The sequence below is a fragment of the Alexandromys fortis genome, unplaced genomic scaffold, assembly GCF_014885135.2.
Source record: "Alexandromys fortis isolate MF-2015 unplaced genomic scaffold, M_Fortis_MF-2015_v1.1 scaffold_18, whole genome shotgun sequence".
Taxonomy (NCBI): Eukaryota; Metazoa; Chordata; class Mammalia; order Rodentia; family Cricetidae; genus Alexandromys; species Alexandromys fortis.
In genome coordinates, this window is record NW_026067897.1 from 11357610 (window position 1) to 11363439 (window position 5830).

Genomic DNA, 5830 nt, shown 5'->3' on the forward strand with positions numbered 1-5830 from the left:
CTCATCTCCACTTTCCCACCCAGCTCCAACAACTTATGTGCTCCCATGCGATTCCCACCTCCAACGATATGACCTGTTATTGTGGGCTGAACTGTGTCTGCCCTAAAGACTTGCATGTTGAAACTCTTACTTTCAGAATGTCTATATTTAAGGATAGAGCTTTGTGGAGGCAACAAAAGTTCATTGAGACCAGAGAGGAGAGAAACATATCCTTATAAGAGGTAAAGATGTTAGAGCTCACACTTGATACCTACAAGATAGCCACGGGAGGACCCGAGGAGGAGCCGCCTTCAAGGCAGGAACAGAGGCCTCACCAAAATCAAAATGTGCAAGCTCCTTGACCTTGGATTTCTAGCTTTCAAACTGTGAGAAAATGTGTGCTTTTAAGCCACCCAAGTGTAAGCATTTTGTTAGAGCAGCTCAAGTGAACTGAAGTCTTAAACCATGAGACCTTCCTCTTTAAAGCCAAGTACCCATCAGGAAACATGGTGCCCTAAACCTACACCCCACAGCGCCTTGCTTAGCATCCACATGTCCTACCTACAACAGTGCCAGGGCCAGGCCCAGATGCTTTCCCAGGGCACCAAAATTACACAATCAAAAAAAAAAAAAATCAGTAGGGCTGGAGAGATGGCTCAGTGGTTAGGAGCACTGCTTGCTCTTCCAAGGGTCCTGAGTTCAATTCCCAGCAACCACATGGTGGCTCACAACCATCTGTAATAAGATTTGGTGCCCTTTTCTGGCCTGCAGGCATATACACAGACAGAATATTGTATACATAATAAATAAATAAATCTTTAAAAAAAACAGTAATTAAGGCAAGCATCATTTTAATGAATTATTACAAATAAAAAATTAATGGAAAAATTGGCATGAGGAATTGGCTATGGCACAGCTTTGCTCCGAGCAGGGCATAGTGGTGTTAGTCAGCCATCCATCACTGTCACAAACCCTTGAGACGAGGAAGAACTCAATGGGGGAAGCATTTCATTTCGGTCTGTGGTTTCAGAGGTCTCCCTCCATGGCAGTGTGGTCTCACAGCTTTGACCTGAGAGGAGGCTGAATACGACAGAGACAGTGGTGGAACAAAGCCACTGACCGCATTGAGCTGGAAAGCAGAGTGACCAAGAAACGGGACCAGGACAAGATATACATACCTGCATTTCCAGGTCAGGCGCTCAGTGATCTGCTTCTTCCAGCCAGGTTCCACTGTCCATCCCCTAAAGTCAATCAGTGAGTTTGCTCACTGATTCACTGGTTCGTCCTCACAAGCCAGAACTTCCCCAAAGCTAGTCGGTTGACCATGAAAAAACAAATAACGCCAATGAGCTGAGCACATTCCTATATGTATGCAACCCACCAGGACTGACTCAAAGACAATTAGAAAATCTCAGTGGACCTACAGCCACAGTGGGCACTGACAGCCAATTCAAACCTTCCCACCAGCTGAGGACCCAAGGGCCTTACTGGGGAATCTGAGCAAATATTTAAAGAAAAATTAAGACCAGCCTTTCTGAAATAATTTTGAAAACCTAAGGAGGAAAGTACATTTAGACTAGATGACAAAATGAATAGCCAGCTATGTGATGCTGTGTGGGGGTGGGGGTGCATACCTTGAATCCTAGAACTTGGGAAGAGAAAGCAGGAGATGATAGGTTTGAGGCCAGCCTGGGTCCCATATCTGGACCAGTCCTCAACACACACATTTGGAAAAGCTCAATTAATGCATGCCTTTGGGATTGAGATATAACAACTCCTTATGTTAGAAATGGCAATCCAGTCAGCATAGTGGCACACGCCTTTAGGCTCAGCACTTCGGAGGCAGGGGCAGGAGGAGCTCTGTGAGTTCAAGGTCAGCCTGGGCTGCACGGCCAGGACAGTCAGGAATACCTGGAGAAACCCTGTCTCAAAACAAAAACGAACCATGCATCGCCGGGCCTGAGTGGGCCACAGACGCAGATCCACGGCTGACACGTGCTTCGCAGAACTTGATCAAGCAATCTTCAACAAAGGGACAGGATCGTTCACAGCAAAGGGCAGTTTTTCCCTAGGATCAGTAACAAGGAAGGAAGCCTATTTCCACCACTTAATGAAAGAAAAGGGGGAAAGGGGGGTGTCCAATGGAAGAAATAAAATTATTGTTCACAAAGCCAGGCGGTAATGCGCACGCCTTTAATCCCAACACTCGGGAGGCAGAGGCAGGCAGATCTCTGTGAGTTCGAGGCCAGCCTGGTCTACAAGAGCTAGTTCAAGGACAGGAACCAAAAGCTAGGGAGAAACCCTGTCTCGAAAAATCAAAAAAAAAAATTATTGTTCACAAATAACAAGATTTTTAATATCAGAAAACCTAAAGATAACACATAAGAAGCTGTCGTCCATGTGAAGCAAGCATAGTTGCTGGATACAAAATCAACACACAAAAGCCAGTTCTGGTCTTGTGTGCTAGGAATGAACAATCTGAAATTAAAATTAAGATTTCATTATAGAATGTTATGAAGAATGAGAGCTGTAGGAATAGAGCTATCCAAGAGGTCATACTTGTTTTTTTAAAAACTAAAAAAGTGACTGGAAAAAAATTTAAAGCTATAAATAAAGAGAAATACATTTTCATTTTGTCTTAATAGCATTAAGAGAGCAAAGTCATACAGAGCGATGTATAGATTCAGTTAAGTTTTTATTCAAAATTTTAGCAGTGTGCTTTTGCAGAAACAGAAAAACCCAGTGTAAAATTTATGGGGAATTTCAAGGGTTCACAGGTGGGAGCAGTTTTGTTCAAGACGGGATCAGGTATGCAGAAGCAGTGGTGGTGACCCAAGATAAGACGATCCGAGCACAGTCGGTCTGTAAACGGGGGACCTCAGCTCAAGAGGCTGAGCTTTTAGCTCTTACTCAACACTCAAGCACTGGGAAAAAGACAAGGCTATCACCATGTACACTGACAGCCAACATGCTTTTGCCACAGCCCTTGTCCATGGGGCTCTAGAAAGGTAGAGGACTGACTGCTATCCTCAGCAGGAAAAGAAATCAAAAAATAGAAAAGACGTTTTAGCTCCATTGGAAGCTATCGGTGGTTATCTGTTGCAAAGGATACCGAAAAGGGGATTCCTCAGAAGCCAGAAGCAACAGAGTGGCTGACTTAATCACCAGGGAAGCAGTCCTACAACCAATGGGGCTTCTCCAAGTCTTGGTAGCTCAGCCAGAGCCCAGCTTACAGCCCAGGCGAGAATGACTGGGCAAAGCAAGAACTAGCCACACAGATAAACAGGGATGGTGGATGCTGCCAACGGCAGACCATCCTTCCTACAAGTCTGGAAGGTGACAATAGATCTCCACCAAGATGCCAACCTACATTCAAACATATGCATGCACACATACACATGCATAGACAGACAGACCGACATGGTCACACATCATCAGTCCTTAGAAAAACACAATATACTTCCTGTCCTTGGAGATTTTGCTCTTTTGGACAGCACAGGTGAAGAGAATTGTAGGTGTGGCCTGCAGGTCTGGCTGTATTCACCAGTGGGATGTTCTCATTGAAGAATTCAGTACTGTTGTAGCATATACTGCCTCATCCCTTTCTGTTACTTAGGAGCCCCCCACTGCACAGTAGACATACTACTCTCTTCGTTTATCATCTGTTGGGCATATGAACCACTTCTACTTCTTGGCTATTAAGACTAATACTTCTGGAGCTGGAGAGATTGACTCAGTAGTGAGTATTTCTTGCTCTTGCAGAGGACTGGGGTTCAGTTCCCAGGGTTTAGTTCCCAGCGTCCACATGGTGGCTCCCCACACCTTGTTGTGACTTCTACGAGGACCAGGACTGCGCATCATACACTTGTGTATATGAGGCACACACTCATACACATAAAGTAAAAATAAATAACCCTTAGAAAGAAGACTGCTAAGGGCATCCATGTACATGCTAGAGTGAGCGTGTCTACCACCACAAACATTTCCTGTTTCTTTGTGATGAGAATGATGAGAATCTTCTTGAGTTCCTCATACAGCCCCTTGAGGTACGTAAGGAAACCAGCAGTTGATGACGATCTAATTGTGACTTCAACTGGTTACATCATCACCCAATATTTCTGCGTCCTTCCCTTCTGTCTGCTCAGCCCTTTGGCTAAGGTCCAGGGTCCTTAAGTTGTCTTTGGGACAGCTGTCATTCTGGAGGGCTGGAAGTGGAGTTTTGACTCCTACTCCCTAATGGCTATCAAGGAGCATCTTACATTGCTCATGGGCCATCCTTAGATCTTCTTCCAACATGTGTCTATCCAAGCTTTGTTGTTGTTACTGTTTTCATTTTTCATTATTATTATTAGCTGATAAGAGTTCTTTACATGTTATGGACATCAGCGTCTTACAAGATACATGATTTGTAAACATACTATTCTTTCCCATTCTGTAATCTGCCTTTCACTTTCCTGATTTACACCACAAATGACTTTGATTCTTACATCTGATTCCCTCTTTGCCTGTGCTGTGGTGCCATGACTGAGCTATGTTTTACTTGTACATTTTCTATGAAAATCTGAATGGGTTTTGCCCTTACACCTTGGGTTGACTTTATGCACAAGGAGGTTAGGTGCCCTTCTTCTGAGTGTGGGTGCCCACCTCCTCTAGCAATACGGCTTGTCAAGGCACCGATCTTTCCCACACTGAGCTGTATGCCTGTTTTTGGCAAAAAATAATCCCACTCCTCTGTGGCCATAGTCTGAGAGGACAGTCAGGACCGTGAGGACCACAAGCTCAGTCCCCTCCCCTTACACAACCTCTAGGACTTATTCTTTTGTGGCACACACATTTGTTAACAAACGCAAGAACTGCCTTAGCCTTACTGAGCGACTCAAGAACTCAAACTGCTTCTGTTTGCTCCAAATATTCCATGCTGCGAAGATCGGCAGCGGCTCTTGTTGGGAGCTGGGGACTGGTCTTCCTGTCTTACCCATGACCTCTCCCAATAAATGGATTTATTAATTTCCATGAATTGTTAGGGGTGGTGGGAGGTGAGTGACTGGAAAGTGCAGGCTGCCAGAAGAAGGCCACAGAGACGACTGAACTTCTCCTGACTCCAGAATTGCCTTGGCCCCTGTGAAGCTGGGTTACCTCTAGACCTTCCACCTTCGTGCCCAGAACACCAAGGACACACCCGTGCCCTTTAAGTCACTCTAATTATGAAATTTCTAAGACATCAAAAATGAAATTTTTGACTTGAGGGTGACTCAGAGAGAACTAGAGCTAGAGGAGAGGATAAATAAAAACAGAACTCAGTGGCTACCATAGTAACAGGAAGAAAAAACCTCAGAGGAGAACTGGGGTCCATTCAGAGCATCTAGGGAAAGGGGACATAACCAGGGGTATGGGGAATTATTAAGAGGAAACACCAGAGTTTGGGAAGTGGGGTCCCAACCAAAATGGAACGACCACAGTCTTGCTGGAGAAGAGCCAGAGAGACCAGACCTCACCTGGGAACCAGGCAGGTGAGCAGACACAGGGGGTGGGAGGATACGGCTGTACCAAGCTTTCTGGGTTCAATTGTGGGACACAGAATTGCCACAGAACTCCAAAAGTGGAAGCCCATCGGGGAAGCCCAAGCGAGAAGAGGCCTTCCACACCGAGGCACAGATCATTTAAGTGAGTCTGGGGAGGCCCCAGAATTATGAAGACTGTTGGAAGCCTGGTACTGTCTGGTTCTCAGGTGCCATTGTAGATGTCTCTTCTTTGGCCTCCTCCGAAGACAGACTCCTCTTTTCTGCAATTAACCTTTTAACTCCCACCATCCACTGACTGACCTCAGTCACATGGTCAACCATGAGTGAGC